Source organism: Tachypleus tridentatus, chromosome 13 (genome assembly GCF_004210375.1).
Source record: "Tachypleus tridentatus isolate NWPU-2018 chromosome 13, ASM421037v1, whole genome shotgun sequence".
In the NCBI taxonomy this organism is placed as follows: Eukaryota; Metazoa; Arthropoda; class Merostomata; order Xiphosura; family Limulidae; genus Tachypleus; species Tachypleus tridentatus.
This window is the reverse complement of record NC_134837.1, coordinates 205,079,030-205,097,216: the sequence shown is the minus strand read 5'-3', so window position 1 is coordinate 205,097,216 and position 18,187 is coordinate 205,079,030. Positions and strand designations below refer to the sequence as shown.

The following is an 18,187-nucleotide window of genomic DNA, read 5'->3' as shown; positions in this document are numbered from 1 at the left end:
GTTTATATTGTTACAAGTAGACAATAGTTATGATGAGACATGTTTATATTGTTACAAGTAGACAATAGTTATGATGAGACATGTTTATATTGTTACAAGTAGACAATAGTTATGATGAGACATGTTTATATTGTTACAAGTAGACAATAGTTATGATGAGACATGTTTATATTGTTACAAGTAGACAATAGTTATGATGAGACATGTTTATATTGTTACAAGTAGACAATAGTTATGATGAGACATGTTTATATTGTTACAAGTAGACAATAGTTATGATGAGACATGTTTATATTGTTACAAGTAGACAATAGTTATGATGAGACATGTTTATATTGTTACAAGTAGACAATAGTTATGATGAGACATGTTTATATTGTTACAAGTAGACAATAGTTATGATGAGACATGTTTATATTGTTACAAGTAGACAATAGTTATGATGAGACATGTTTATATTGTTACAAGTAGACAATAGTTATGATGAGACATGTTTATATTGTTACAAGTAGACAATAGTTATGATGAGACATGTTTATATTGTTATGAAGACAGATTGTTACAAGTAGAACAATAGTTATGATGAGACATGTTTATATTGTTACAAGTAGACAATAGTTATGATGAGACATGTTTATATTGTTACAAGTAGACAATAGTTATGATGAGACATGTTTATATTGTTACAAGTAGACAATAGTTATGATGAGACATGTTTATATTGTTACAAGTAGACAATAGTTATGATGAGACATGTTTATATTGTTACAAGTAGACAATAGTTATGATGAGACATGTTTATATTGTTACAAGTAGTTACAATAGTGTATGATGAGACATGTTTATATTGTTACAAGTAGACAATAGTTATGATGAGACATGTTTATATTGTTACAAGTAGACAATAGTTATGATGAGACATGTTTATATTGTTACAAGTAGACAATAGTTATGATGAGACATGTTTATATTGTTACAAGTAGACAATAGTTATGATGAGACATGTTTATATTGTTACAAGTAGACAATAGTTATGATGAGACATGTTTATATTGTTACAAGTAGACAATAGTTATGATGAGACATGTTTATATTGTTACAAGTAGACAATAGTTATGATGAGACATGTTTATATTGTTACAAGTAGACAATAGTTATGATGAGACATGTTTATATTGTTACAAGTAGACAATAGTTATGATGAGACATGTTTATATTGTTACAAGTAGACAATAGTTATGATGAGACATGTTTATATTGTTACAAGTAGACAATAGTTATGATGAGACATGTTTATATTGTTACAAGTAGACAATAGTTATGATGAGACATGTTTATATTGTTACAAGTAGACAATAGTTATGATGAGACATGTTTATATTGTTACAAGTAGACAATAGTTATGATGAGACATGTTTATATTGTTACAAGTAGACAATAGTTATGATGAGACATGTTTATATTGTTACAAGTAGACAATAGTTATGATGAGACATGTTTATATTGTTACAAGTAGACAATAGTTATGATGAGACATGTTTATATTGTTACAAGTAGACAATAGTTATGATGAGACATGTTTATATTGTTACAAGTAGACAATAGTTATGATGAGACATGTTTATATTGTTACAAGTAGACAATAGTTATGATGAGACATGTTTATATTGTTACAAGTAGACAATAGTTATGATGAGACATGTTTATATTGTTACAAGTAGACAATAGTTATGATGAGACATGTTTATATTGTTACAAGTAGACAATAGTTATGATGAGACATGTTTATATTGTTACAAGTAGACAATAGTTATGATGAGACATGTTTATATTGTTACAAGTAGACAATAGTTATGATGAGACATGTTTATATTGTTACAAGTAAACAATAGTTATGATGAGACATGTTTATATTGTTACAAGTAGACAATAGTTATGATGAGAGACATGTTTATATTGTTACAAGTAGACAATAGTTATGATGAGACATGTTTATATTGTTACAAGTAGACAATAGTTATGATGAGACATGTTTATATTGTTTACAAGTAAACAATAGTTATGATGAGACATGTTTATATTGTTACAAGTAGACAATAGTTATGATGAGACATGTTTATATTGTTACAAGTAGACAATAGTTATGATGAGACATGTTTATATTGTTACAAGTAGACAATAGTTATGATGAGACATGTTTATATTGTTACAAGTAGACAATAGTTATGATGAGACATGTTTATATTGTTACAAGTAGACAATAGTTATGATGAGACATGTTTATATTGTTTACAAGTAGACAATAGTTATGATGAGACATGTTTATATTGTTTACAAGTAGACAATAGTTATGATGAGACATGTTTATATTGTTACAAGTAGACAATAGTTATGATGAGACATGTTTATATTGTTACAAGTAGACAATAGTTATGATGAGACATGTTTATATTGTTACAAGTAGACAATAGTTATGATGAGACATGTTTATATTGTTACAAGTAGACAATAGTTATGATGAGACATGTTTATATTGTTACAAGTAGACAATAGTTATGATGAGACATGTTTATATTGTTACAAGTAGACAATAGTTATGATGAGACATGTTTATATTGTTACAAGTAGACAATAGTTATGATGAGACATGTTTATATTGTTACAAGTAAACAATAGTTATGATGAGACAATATTTATATTTATATTGTTACAAGTAGACAATAGTTATGATGAGACATGTTTATATTGTTACAAGTAGACAATAGTTATGATGAGACATGTTTATATTGTTACAAGTAGACAATAGTTATGATGAGACATGTTTATATTGTTACAAGTAGACAATAGTTATGATGAGACATGTTTATATTGTTACAAGTAGACAATAGTTATGATGAGACATGTTTATATTGTTACAAGTAGACAATAGTTATGATGAGACATGTTTATATTGTTACAAGTAGACAATAGTTATGATGAGACATGTTTATATTGTTACAAGTAGACAATAGTTATGATGAGACATGTTTATATTGTTACAAGTAGACAATAGTTATGATGAGACATGTTTATATTGTTACAAGTAGACAATAGTTATGATGAGACATGTTTATATTGTTACAAGTAGACAATAGTTATGATGAGACATGTTTATATTGTTACAAGTAGACAATAGTTATGATGAGACATGTTTATATTGTTACAAGTAGACAATAGTTATGATGAGACATGTTTATATTGTTACAAGTAGACAATAGTTATGATGAGACATGTTTATATTGTTACAAGTAGACAATAGTTATGATGAGACATGTTTATATTGTTACAAGTAGACAATAGTTATGATGAGACATGTTTATATTGTTACAAGTAGACAATAGTTATGATGAGACATGTTTATATTGTTACAAGTAGACAATAGTTATGATGAGACATGTTTATATTGTTACAAGTAGACAATAGTTATGATGAGACAATGTTTATATTGTTACAAGTAGACAATAGTTATGATGAGACATGTTTATATTGTTACAAGTACAATAGTTATGATGAGACATGTTTATATTGTTACAAGTAGATGATGAGACATGTTTAGTAGTTATGATGAGACATGTTTATATTGTTACAAGTAGACAATAGTTATGATGAGACATGTTTATATTGTTACAAGTAGACAATAGTTATGATGAGACATGTTTATATTGTTACAAGTAGACAATAGTTATGATGAGAGACATGTTTATATTGTTACAAGTAGACAATAGTTATGATGAGACATGTTTATATTGTTACAAGTAAACAATAGTTATGATGAGACATGTTTATATTGTTACAAGTAGACAATAGTTATGATGAGACATGTTTATATTGTTACAAGTAGACAATAGTTATGATGAGACATGTTTATATTGTTACAAGTAGACAATAGTTATGATGAGACATGTTTATATTGTTACAAGTAGACAGACAATTGTTAGTTAGTTATGATGAGACATGTTTATATTGTTACAAGTAGACAATAGTTATGATGAGACATGTTTATATTGTTACAAGTAGACAATAGTTATGATGAGACATGTTTATATTGTTACAAGTAGACAATAGTTATGATGAGACATGTTTATATTGTTACAAGTAGACAATAGTTATGATGAGACATGTTTATATTGTTACAAGTAGACAATAGTTATGATGAGACATGTTTATATTGTTACAAGTAGACAATAGTTATGATGAGACATGTTTATATTGTTACAAGTAGACAATAGTTATGATGAGACATGTTTATATTGTTACAAGTAGACAATAGTTATGATGAGACATGTTTATATTGTTACAAGTAGACAATAGTTATGATGAGACATGTTTATATTGTTACAAGTAGACAATAGTTATGATGAGACATGTTTATATTGTTACAAGTAGACAATAGTTATGATGAGACATGTTTATATTGTTACAAGTAGACAATAGTTATGATGAGACATGTTTATATTGTTACAAGTAGACAATAGTTATGATGAGACATGTTTATATTGTTACAAGTAGACAATAGTTATGATGAGACATGTTTATATTGTTACAAGTAGACAATAGTTATGATGAGACATGTTTATATTGTTACAAGTAGACAATAGTTATGATGAGACATGTTTATATTGTTACAAGTAGACAATAGTTATGATGAGACATGTTTATATTGTTACAAGTAGACAATAGTTATGATGATGACATGTTTATATTGTTTACAAGTAGACAATAGTTATGATGAGACATGTTTATATTGTTACAAGTAGACAATAGTTATGATGAGACATGTTTATATTGTTACAAGTAGACAATAGTTATGATGAGACATGTTTATATTGTTACAAGTAGACAATAGTTATGATGAGACATGTTTATATTGTTACAAGTAGACAATAGTTATGATGAGACATGTTTATATTGTTACAAGTAGACAATAGTTATGATGAACAGTTATGATGTTACAAGTAGACAATAGTTATGATGAGACATGTTTATATTGTTTACAAGTAGACAATAGTTATGATGAGACATGTTTATATTGTTACAAGTAGACAATAGTTATGATGAGACATGTTTATATTGTTACAAGTAGACAATAGTTATGATGAGACATGTTTATATTGTTACAAGTAGACAATAGTTATGATGAGACATGTTTATATTGTTACAAGTAGACAATAGTTATGATGAGACATGTTTATATTGTTACAAGTAGACAATAGTTATGATGAGACATGTTTATATTGTTACAAGTAGACAATAGTTATGATGAGACATGTTTATATTGTTACAAGTAGACAATAGTTATGATGAGACATGTTTATATTGTTACAAGTAGACAATAGTTATGATGAGACATGTTTATATTGTTACAAGTAGACAATAGTTATGATGAGACATGTTTATATTGTTACAAGTAGACAATAGTTATGATGAGACATGTTTATATTGTTACAAGTAGACAATAGTTATGATGAGACATGTTTATATTGTTACAAGTAGACAATAGTTATGATGAGACATGTTTATATTGTTACAAGTAGACAATAGTTATGATGAGACATGTTTATATTGTTACAAGTAGACAATAGTTATGATGAGACATGTTTATATTGTTACAAGTAGACAATAGTTATGATGAGACATGTTTATATTGTTACAAGTAGACAATAGTTATGATGAGACAATAGTTATGATGAGACATGTTTATATTGTTTACAAGTAGACAATAGTTATGATGAGACATGTTTATATTGTTACAAGTAGACAATAGTTATGATGAGACATGTTTATATTGTTACAAGTAGACAATAGTTATGATGAGACATGTTTATATTGTTACAAGTAGACAATAGTTATGATGAGACATGTTTATATTGTTACAAGTAGACAATAGTTATGATGAGACATGTTTATATTGTTACAAGTAGACAATAGTTATGATGAGACATGTTTATATTGTTACAAGTAGACAATAGTTATGATGAGACATGTTTATATTGTTACAAGTAGACAATAGTTATGATGAGACATGTTTATATTGTTACAAGTAGACAATAGTTATGATGAGACATGTTTATATTGTTACAAGTAGACAATAGTTATGATGAGACATGTTTATATTGTTACAAGTAGACAATAGTTATGATGAGACATGTTTATATTGTTACAAGTAGACAATAGTTATGATGAGACATGTTTATATTGTTACAAGTAGACAATATATGATGAGACATGTTTATATTGTTACAAGTAGACAATAGTTATGATGAGACATGTTTATATTGTTACAAGTAGACAATAGTTATGATGAGACATGTTTATATTGTTACAAGTAGACAATAGTTATGATGAGACATGTTTATATTGTTACAAGTAGACAATAGTTATGATGAGACATGTTTATATTGTTACAAGTAGACAATAGTTATGATGAGACATGTTTATATTGTTACAAGTAGACAATAGTTATGATGAGACATGTTTATATTGTTACAAGTAGACAATAGTTATGATGAGACATGTTTATATTGTTACAAGTAGACAATAGTTATGATGAGACATGTTTATATTGTTACAAGTAGACAATAGTTATGATGAGACATGTTTATATTGTTACAAGTAGACAATAGTTATGATGAGACATGTTTATATTGTTACAAGTAGACAATAGTTATGATGAGACATGTTTATATTGTTACAAGTAGACAATAGTTATGATGAGACATGTTTATATTGTTACAAGTAGACAATAGTTATGATGAGACATGTTTATATTGTTACAAGTAGACAATAGTTATGATGAGACATGTTTATATTGTTACAAGTAGACAATAGTTATGATGAGACATGTTTATATTGTTACAAGTAGACAATAGTTATGATGAGACATGTTTATATTGTTACAAGTAGACAATAGTTATGATGAGACATGTTTATATTGTTACAAGTAGACAATAGTTATGATGAGACATGTTTATATTGTTACAAGTAGACAATAGTTATGATGAGACATGTTTATATTGTTACAAGTAGACAATAGTTATGATGAGACATGTTTATATTGTTACAAGTAGACAATAGTTATGATGAGACATGTTTATATTGTTACAAGTAGACAATAGTTATGATGAGACATGTTTATATTGTTACAAGTAGACAATAGTTATGATGAGACATGTTTATATTGTTACAAGTAGACAATAGTTATGATGAGACATGTTTATATTGTTACAAGTAGACAATAGTTATGATGAGACATGTTTATATTGTTACAAGTAGACAATAGTTATGATGAGACATGTTTATATTGTTACAAGTAGACAATAGTTATGATGAGACATGTTTATATTGTTACAAGTAGACAATAGTTATGATGAGACATGTTTATATTGTTACAAGTAGACAATAGTTATGATGAGACATGTTTATATTGTTACAAGTAGACAATAGTTATGATGAGACATGTTTATATTGTTACAAGTAGACAATAGTTATGATGAGACATGTTTATATTGTTACAAGTAGACAATAGTTATGATGAGACATGTTTATATTGTTACAAGTAGACAATAGTTATGATGAGACATGTTTATATTGTTACAAGTAGACAATAGTTATGATGAGACATGTTTATATTGTTACAAGTAGACAATAGTTATGATGAGACATGTTTATATTGTTTACAAGTAGACAATAGTTATGATGAGACATGTTTATATTGTTACAAGTAGACAATAGTTATGATGAGACATGTTTATATTGTTACAAGTAGACAATAGTTATGATGAGACATGTTTATATTGTTACAAGTAGACAATAGTTATGATGAGACATGTTTATATTGTTACAAGTAGACAATAGTTATGATGAGACATGTTTATATTGTTACAAGTAGACAATAGTTATGATGAGACATGTTTATATTGTTACAAGTAGACAATAGTTATGATGAGACATGTTTATATTGTTACAAGTAGACAATAGTTATGACAATGAGATGAGACATGTTTATATTATTACAAGTTAGTTATGATGAGACATTGCAAGTAGTTATGATGAGACATGTTTATATTGTTTACAAGTAGACAATAGTTATGATGAGACATGTTTATATTGTTACAAGTAGACAATAGTTATGATGAGACATGTTTATATTGTTACAAGTAGACAATAGTTATGATGAGACATGTTTATATTGTTACAAGTAGACAATAGTTATGATGAGACATGTTTATATTGTTACAAGTAGACAATAGTTATGATGAGACATGTTTATATTGTTACAAGTAGACAATAGTTATGATGAGACATGTTTATATTGTTACAAGTAGACAATAGTTATGATGAGACATGTTTATATTGTTACAAGTAGACAATAGTTATGATGAGACATGTTTATATTGTTACAAGTAGACAATAGTTATGATGAGACATGTTTATATTGTTACAAGTAGACAATAGTTATGATGAGACATGTTTATATTGTTACAAGTAAACAATAGTTATGATGAGACATGTTTATATTGTTACAAGTAGACAATAGTTATGATGAGACATGTTTATATTGTTACAAGTAGACAATAGTTATGATGAGACATGTTTATATTGTTACAAGTAGACAATAGTTATGATGAGACATGTTTATATTGTTACAAGTAGACAATAGTTATGATGAGACATGTTTATATTGTTACAAGTAGACAATAGTTATGATGAGACATGTTTATATTGTTACAAGTAGACAATAGTTATGATGAGACATGTTTATATTGTTACAAGTAGACAATAGTTATGATGAGACATGTTTATATTGTTACAAGTAGACAATAGTTATGATGAGACATGTTTATATTGTTACAAGTAGACAATAGTTATGATGAGACATGTTTATATTGTTACAAGTAGACAATAGTTATGATGAGACATGTTTATATTGTTACAAGTTAGTTACAAGTAGACAATAGTTATGATGAGACATGTTTATATTGTTACAAGTAGACAATAGTTATGATGAGACATGTTTATATTAGTTATGACAAGTTAGACAATAGTTATGATGAGACATGTTTATATTGTTACAAGTAGACAATAGTTATGATGAGACATGTTTATATTGTTACAAGTAGACAATAGTTATGATGAGACATGTTTATATTGTTACAAGTAGACAATAGTTATGATGAGACATGTTTATATTGTTACAAGTAGACAATAGTTATGATGAGACATGTTTATATTGTTACAAGTAGACAATAGTTATGATGAGACATGTTTATATTGTTACAAGTAGACAATAGTTATGATGAGACATGTTTATATTGTTACAAGTAGACAATAGTTATGATGAGACATGTTTATATTGTTACAAGTAGACAATAGTTATGATGAGACATGTTTATATTGTTACAAGTAAACAATAGTTATGATGAGACATGTTTATATTGTTACAAGTAAACAATAGTTATGATGAGACATGTTTATATTGTTACAAGTAAACAATAGTTATGATGAGACATGTTTATATTGTTACAAGTAAACAATAGTTATGATGAGACATGTTTATATTGTTACAAGTTAATGACAATAGTTATGATGAGACATGTTTATATTGTTACAAGTAAACAATAGTTATGATGAGACATGTTTATATTGTTACAAGTAGACAATAGTTATGATGAGACATGTTTATATTGTTACAAGTAAACAATAGTTATGATGAGACATGTTTATATTGTTACAAGTAGACAATAGTTATGATGAGACATGTTTATATTGTTACAAGTAGACAATAGTTATGATGAGACATGTTTATATTGTTACAAGTAGACAATAGTTATGATGAGACATGTTTATATTGTTACAAGTAGACAATAGTTATGATGAGACATGTTTATATTGTTACAAGTAAACAATAGTTATGATGAGACATGTTTATATTGTTACAAGTAAACAATAGTTATGATGAGACATGTTTATATTGTTACAAGTAAACAATAGTTATGATGAGACATGTTTATATTGTTACAAGTAGACAATAGTTATGATGAGACATGTTTATATTGTTACAAGTAAACAATAGTTATGATGAGACATGTTTATATTGTTACAAGTAAACAATAGTTATGATGAGACATGTTTATATTGTTACAAGTAGACAATAGTTATGATGAGACATGTTTATATTGTTACAAGTAGACAATAGTTATGATGAGACATGTTTATATTGTTACAAGTAGACAATAGTTATGATGAGACATGTTTATATTGTTTTTTTTAGGAAAAATAAGTTAATCGCTGATGCATCTCTTCATTTGTTCATTGAAATAAGAAACGTTGAATAGATCAACATTTTTTTGTTTTCCTCAAGCCTTTGGCCAATAACATTTTTTTGTGGAAAAACAGTGTTTAAACTTAATGGTTCCCAATATTCTACTTATTTTTGATGTTTAAATTTAAACATTTAAAGTTTATGCTATCGAGTGCAAAAATACACGACGAATTATCTGTGCTCACATGGATAACAAAACCCAGTTTTTAAGGTTAGAAGCTTGTTTCTTTGTTTTTGAAATTCGTGCAAAGCTACATGAGGGCTATAGAAATAGCCGTCCCTAATTTAGCAGTGTAAGACTAGAGGAAGGCAACTAGTCATCAACATCCACCACCAACTCTTTACAAAATATTTACCAACGAAAAATGGGATTGACCGTAACATTATAACGTCCCCACGGCTTAAAGGGTGAGCATGTTTGGTGCGACGGGGATTGGAACCCGCGACCTTCAGATTACAGGCCGCGTTAGAAGCCTTCAGACGCAACGATGAACAATAGGAGAGCCATCTTCAACAAATGCTGGTACCTACAACATTCCCACTGTTTAAGAGTTAATTCTTCGCACGCGATTAAAATCAGCACGATAAAATATAATGAACTTAGTATGAACTAGAAACAAGACATTTGAAACTTAAAACATTATTCCTCCGTTATCACACCTCAAGTCATAATGATGAGCGACTGTTGTCATAGCACCCAAATACGTTGGGGAAGTTCCACCTATGAGGCAAAATCCACACGTCGATGAAAAACTTGCCAACAACCAAGGAGAATCAGTTAATGGTTGGGACTTGAATGTTTGTATCCTTAACGTCTCATCTAAATGTCTTAACTGGATAACGTTTCTTATGTTCTTGTGTTTCATCGTCCAGCCCAAATAACAAGTACAGGTGTTGAATGAAAATCTTACTGGTCAGTGACTTGTGGAAGACAAGAGACAAATAAAATCGTGTTTATTCCACTGATTTTGAGCCGAATAGAAAAAGTAAGAATAACGAGGAGAGATAATCACGTCCAGTTAACTTGTTTTTATAACAAAACGTTAAAATAGTGTTACAATAGTTCGTCTGCTTTCGACTTTTAAATCTTATGATACTTACATTAGTATTTCTACCAAATGAAAACAAGGACTGGCAATTTGCCAGCCTGCACTACGGCTTATGAAAAAAAACAACAAAAAAAACGTTTCTTTAGTCTAGGTTTCAGGGTTAAGAACTCTTACAACTTGTCGGTTTAAAACCTTCAATCTCCAGTAGAGTAAGACCAAAACCTTGAATGAAGGAATCCTTCTAATATTAAGTCCATTTCTCAACCTGTTTAGTTAAACTGGCTTTGTTTTTACTTGTAGCTTCAACCTACACGACACGCGTGTTTAAATATATATAAAAGTAAAAGAAAATTCATCAAAAGAAAGGACGGTAAAAATCTTACACAGCACATCCAAACCTTAGATGAAATATAACTAAATGTAAATTATTGAAAAAATCGCAACACCAGGGCACAAGTCATAAGAAGAGTCATTGTGTAATATACCCTGGTCTTCAGAGGTAGTGGAGGAAGAAAGACCCAAATTACACTAGAGGTACACCGTCTATCGAGTTTAACCTCAATTCATCGACCTTACATGAATAAAGGATTAAGCAGATGTGGGAGCTCTAGCTCACAAAGTTTTATATTTTTAACACATTTCGCTGTCTGTCGACAGATGTGGGAAGGTGGTTTCTCAAAAAATAAAAAAACAGCAACAATAATAATAAGCAGCAAGAAGTAATTGAATAAAATACATTAATAAGGGGGGGAGTATAACAAAACAAGATGTTAACCTATTACTAACAAATGAAGATGTGTATCTCACCATAGTGGTCAATATGATACGTATCTAGATACAGAACTTTTAACAACGGTTTGTTACAAAGCTTGACAGTCTTTGTCTGCAATTTAGTATATATATTACTAACATTGTTACAGAGTTTGGCAGTCTCGTCTGTAATTTATTATTTATATTACTAACATTGTTACAGAGTTTAAGATCCTAGCCTGTAATTTATTATTTATATTACCACCATTGTAACAGAGTTTGGCAGTATCGTCTGTAATTTATTATTTATATTACTACTATTGTTACAGAGTTTGACAGTCTCGTCTGCAATTTATTATTTCTACTTCTATCATTGTTACAAAGTTTGATAGTCTTTGTCTGTAATTTATCATCTATATTACTAACATTATTACAGTGTTTAGCAGACTTGTCTGTAATTTATTATCTATATTATGAACATTGTTACAAAGTTTGATAGTCTTTGTCTGTAATTTATCATCTTTATTACTAACATTATTACAATGTTTGACAGACTTGTCTGTAATTTATCATCTATATTACTAACATTATTACAATGTTTAGCAGACTTGTGTGTAATTTATTATCTATATTATGAACATTCTTACAAAGTTTGATAGTCTTTGTCTGTAATTTATCATCTTTATTACTAACATTATTACAATGTTTGACAGAATTGTCTATAATTTATTATCTATATTACTAACATTATTACAATGTTTGACAGACTTGTCTGTAATTTATTATCTATATTATAAACATTGTTACAAAGTTTGATAGTATTGTCTGTAATTTATTACGTGTACAACCAACATTGTTACAAAGCTTGATAGTATTGTCTGTAATTTATTACGTGTACAACCAACATTGTTACAAAGTTTGATAGTCTTTGTCTGTAATTTATTATTTATATTACTAACATTGTCTTATTTAAGTTCCACATGTGTTATCGTGATTTTTTTCAGATTCTCAGGTTTGATCAATTAAACGACATCTGAGAAGTAAAATTAAAGTTAATATCTGTCTGTCTATTTTGTTTGTTATTGTTCATTTGTTGTGTTACTTTGTATGTTATAGCTTTGATAAAAGAAATGAACACAACATATATATAGCTTATCTTTATTTACTCAATAATTATTTTAACAAAAATAATCTATAACAAATTCTTTTTTTATTTCTGTACCAATGACTTGTAATGTTCACTAAAAGCTTGTCAGATTTCATGAAGGTACAAAAACCGTGTAGGACGATGTATTATTACATTCGTATTACAGTTTTACGATAAAATACCAATATGAACAAAAGACATAATGTTCACTAAAAACTTGTCAAATTTCGTGAAGATACATAAACATTATCGCTACACCTTTACTGCTAACACCCAACGTAGGCACTTGTATTATATGTGATGAGATTAACAGTATCACACTCACCAAAACGACCGAGTCTGTAACCAGAGTTACTGGTGAACTTTTCTACTGCTCCCCTCCCCCTCTTGTTCACATCCCTGCCAAGAAGCAACCACAAACGTAACGATAGCATATTTTCAAGCCTTATAAACTAAACAGCTTTATCAGATGGCGGTAAGTAAATATGCAATATAAATACTATCTATATAAATATTTACAAATAAATAATATGATAAAATATTGTAACATTAAAGATAAAAAAGGTAAAAAAAACTGTTAACATCTTTTATAGCTAGACAACCAACGGTACTTAAAAGTCGTTACCAAGTGACATAAGTTTATACACGTCATGATTATGGACCATCTGTGTATCTAAATACTAATAAATCTATACCACCGATACATTACGTTTTTATCTCCATACGACAAATTACGGCTATAAAACACCAAAAAGGATGGAAAGATAAAGAACCACATTGAACCTGTTTGTGAACATTCTGGTGTCTTACAACTCGGTCACCTTTACTGCTACGTTATATCACACGTACCACCATATAATTTGGTTTGACAGTAATTAAGATAGATTCTTGTTCTTTCCATTTCTCTTGGGACAAATGGGCTATTACTCGCCACTCATGGACACTATAAGATTCCCTTGACGAACATTCCCGTCCCCAGGTTTCACTGCAAAGCGCGTGCAGTTTCGAACTCCTAAAACGATTACGTCTCATAATGATTAAACGCAATTAGGAAAAACACCACCGGGGTGATTACATTACACCTGTTAATCTCAGCCTAAATGAAAAATTTAAAACTAAACGCAAATTTTTATGTGTATAGTTTTGGAATATGTAAATGTTAATAACTGTAAGTAATAAGAACTAACAAAAATATTAGTATAACAAATTATATGTTTGGATAAACCAGCAATATAAACAATGTATAATATTCAAACAGTTACGGGTTAACAAACATTGAGTTACTTTAGATGTCTAATTACAGTGTTGTGTACAGTAAGAAAACAAACATCATTTATTGAGGGAATAATATTACACATCTTAATGAAGCTCAATTAATATCTTCACAAACGGTCTCAAACTGAAGTAAAAATATTATTAATTAGTTATTAATTAGTATTTGTATAAAGGTGTTCCTTTATACTGGTTTAGTTTTGGTTACACTGCAAATCAACTAAACACAACATAACCATAGAAAACACCCAGATTCTGAGTAGGGAAACAAATATAAATAAATGCAAAATCAAAGCAGCCCTACTTATACAACAAATAAAACCAAAATTAAACCAGTATAAAGGAACACCTTTATACAAATATAAAGGTATAAATTAAAAGTATAAATGGGTATCGGGTTGTAGGTGGCGTTGCAGTTAGGTGTTAGGTTATTAATTAGGAAAAGGTATAAAGGTGTTTCTTTATATTGGTTTAATTTTGGGTTTAGTTATTGTAAAAGTAGGGCTTCTTTAATTTTGTGTTTATATTTGTTTCCCTACTTAGTATCTGGGTGTTTTCTATGGTTATATTGTGTTTATTTAATTTGCAGTGTTCCAAAACGTCTGAAGGTGGTTTCTTTTTTGTTGCTGTTCTTTGAATCTGGTTTCCATTTTTCTGCTTGTTTCTCCAATATAAAAATCGTGACAGTTTTTGAATTTTATTTTATAAATAATGTTGGTGTTGTGTTTGTCAGTGTAGGTTTTACATAGTAAAACATGTTGGTTATTCTTTGCTGATGTCAAAAACATTGTATGCAGCAGTATAAAGTTTTGTAGTTTGTTGTATCTTGGGATTTATTATCGTTTGTTTGTTGTTGGATTATGTTGTTTATCTAGGTGTGTGAGTATAATTTTTTCAACGTTTTTAGAGGAAATTTGTTGATGTTGATGAAGTGTTGTTTTATTTTGTTGATTTCATCGTTAATTTTATCTGGTGAACATAGTTCTGTGTCTGTGTTTATTTGGTTTCTTAATATGTTGAGTTTTTGTTTTGAATTGTGTATCAGTTTTATTGATTTTGAGGTTAAGAAATACTGTTTGGTTAATATTTTCCTGTTCATAGGTGAACTTAATGTTGGGGTGTACAGAGTTAACGTGATTGAAAAAACTAAGTGTGTGTTCTGTAGATGTGAATCCAGCAATTGAATCATCAACATACCTGTACCAGTATAGTGGTGGGTGTAAGGCTGAATTGATCGCTTGAGATCCAATCTATGTCATAAAAATGTTGGATCTCAAGCGATCAATTCAGCCTTACACCCACCACTATACTGGTACAGGCATGTTGATGATTCAATTGCTGGATTCACATCTACAGAACACACACTTAGTTTTTTCAATCACGTTAACTCTGTACACCCCAACATTAAGTTCACCTATGAACAGGAAAATATTAACCAAACAGTATTTCTTAACCTCAAAATCAATAAAACTGATACACAATTCAAAACAGAAATCCACAGAAAAATTACCCATACTGGATTGTACATTCCATGGGACTCAGCACATGAAACAAAACAAAAACTCAACATATTAAGAAACCAAATAAACACAGACACAGAACTATGTTCACCAGATAAAATTAACGATGAAATCAACAAAATAAAACAACACTTCATCAACATCAACAAATTTCCTCTAAAAACGTTGAAAAAATTATACTCACACACCTAGATAAACAACATAATCCAACAACAAACAAACGATAATAAATCCCAAGATACAACAAACTACAAAACTTTATACTGCTGCATACAATGTTTTTGACATCAGCAAAGAATAACCAACATGTTTTACTATGTAAAACCTACACTGACAAACACAACACCAACATTATTTATAAAATAAAATTCAAAAACTGTCACGATTTTTATATTGGAGAAACAAGCAGAAAAATGGAAACCAGATTCAAAGAACAGCAACAAAAAAGAAACCACCTTCAGACGTTTTGGAACACTGCAAATTAAATAAACACAATATAACCATAGAAAACACCCAGATACTAAGTAGGGAAACAAATATAAACACAAAATTAAAGAAGCCCTACTTATACAATAACTAAACCCAAAATTAAACTAATATAAAGAAACACCTTTATACCTTTTCCTAATTAATAACCTAACACCTAACTGCAACGCCACCTACAACCCGATACCCATTTATACTTTCACCCCTAAGACATGTGTCCTTCAACGGTCACATTCAAACTCTCTCTTTCTTAACCTGAACATGACCTTGGAAGGTTGAAACGTTGTTCTCTCCTTTATTAGTAAAAGAATTAATACCCATACCAGTCGTTCCGAGATACATTTTTATTTGAAGTGGGTTTCTCGTCATCAAGAATTATTTCACCAGAGGGACAAATTAGTAGTAAAAAACAGAAGTGAAACTGTGGATTAGCGTTTTAAAACGTCTATCGCCAGATGGAGCTTTATGCATAGTTAATCGACCTCCACATTAGTTGGTCCAATCAGCTAAGTGGGTCGTAGTGCTTAAGACATAAAATGACAAGCTAATGTTGGAAGCGATAGTCAGACACTGAATTTACAGTGACCAACGTCTCAGCTGACTATATCTAAATTATTCAGTATGTAACAGCGTACATCTACTCTTATTACGTGAAACCAAATACAGAGGTATAAATAAACTGTTCATTTTAATACCCAGATTAATTCATCTCCCACAAATTTACCGATCTTGTTCATTACAAATGTGGATAAGTATATTGTACAATATTCAGTTATTTTGTGATGTTACTTGTTAGAAAACATTCAGGGTAAACAGTAATTAGTTTAACTAAATATATCGGAACATAGAAGTACGTAGTTGGTAATTTAATTACAGATATAGGAATTAATTTAAAAATTAAAGTTAATCCTGTATAGCAAACTGAATGTATTGTTATTATTATCATCAACTGTCATATTACACCAGAAAATGAAACCCAACATCGATCACAAAACACTATCCTAACCAATAAACCCTTCGCTGTTAACGATCCTAACACTTCAGATTCAACTAGTTTTGTTTTAACTCACTCACAGCCAAAGATAGCCACTTACACTACAAATCACGCTAAATACATTACAACTTGTTATTTGTAACGTAAAAGAAAGGTTTATAACTAAATTAACCTAGAAAAACAAGAACTACGTTATTTTAAGATGACATTACCAAAGCCAATTGCTCTCTGAGATAAACGTTGATACAGTAACATTGAATAAAATCAAATACAACCAGCGATTTAAACACGTTGTACTAAATCTGGTTCGATAACACAGGCCTACGAATTTATACTTCATGAAAGTGGTTTTGGTTTTAATAACAAATATTCCATAATTCAGCTACGCAAATTTCAAAAATATTCTTTTCTTCACGTAAGGATTTTACTATAAATCTGGAAGAAAATCTCTTACTTAAGAAACTAAATAACAGGTAAGAACATTAGGTCATACGAATACTTTATTTTTATAGAATCTACGTCTTTCAGTATCAAAACTCTGTTTATGTCTTTTATGTGTTGCGTTATGTGAAAAACCTGTACGTAATAGAGAAAGATGGATGTCGTTTT

The 18,187-nt window shown here is 28.9% G+C and overlaps 1 protein-coding gene across 4 annotated transcripts in view; it reads right to left on the bottom strand.

Moving 5' to 3' along the window:
• LOC143239959 (TBC1 domain family member 30-like) overlaps positions 1 to 18,187 on the bottom strand; it is a 66,482-nt gene that overhangs the window by 44,987 nt on the left and 3,308 nt on the right. For 2 of the 4 annotated variants that reach the window (XM_076481651.1, XM_076481649.1), the window contains exon 2: positions 13,632 to 13,705. The exons of the other annotated variants lie outside the window; for them this stretch is intronic. The gene's annotated coding sequence lies outside the window, so the exon portion shown is untranslated. The remainder of the gene's footprint in view (positions 1 to 13,631; positions 13,706 to 18,187) is intronic. 4 annotated transcript variants of the gene reach the window in all.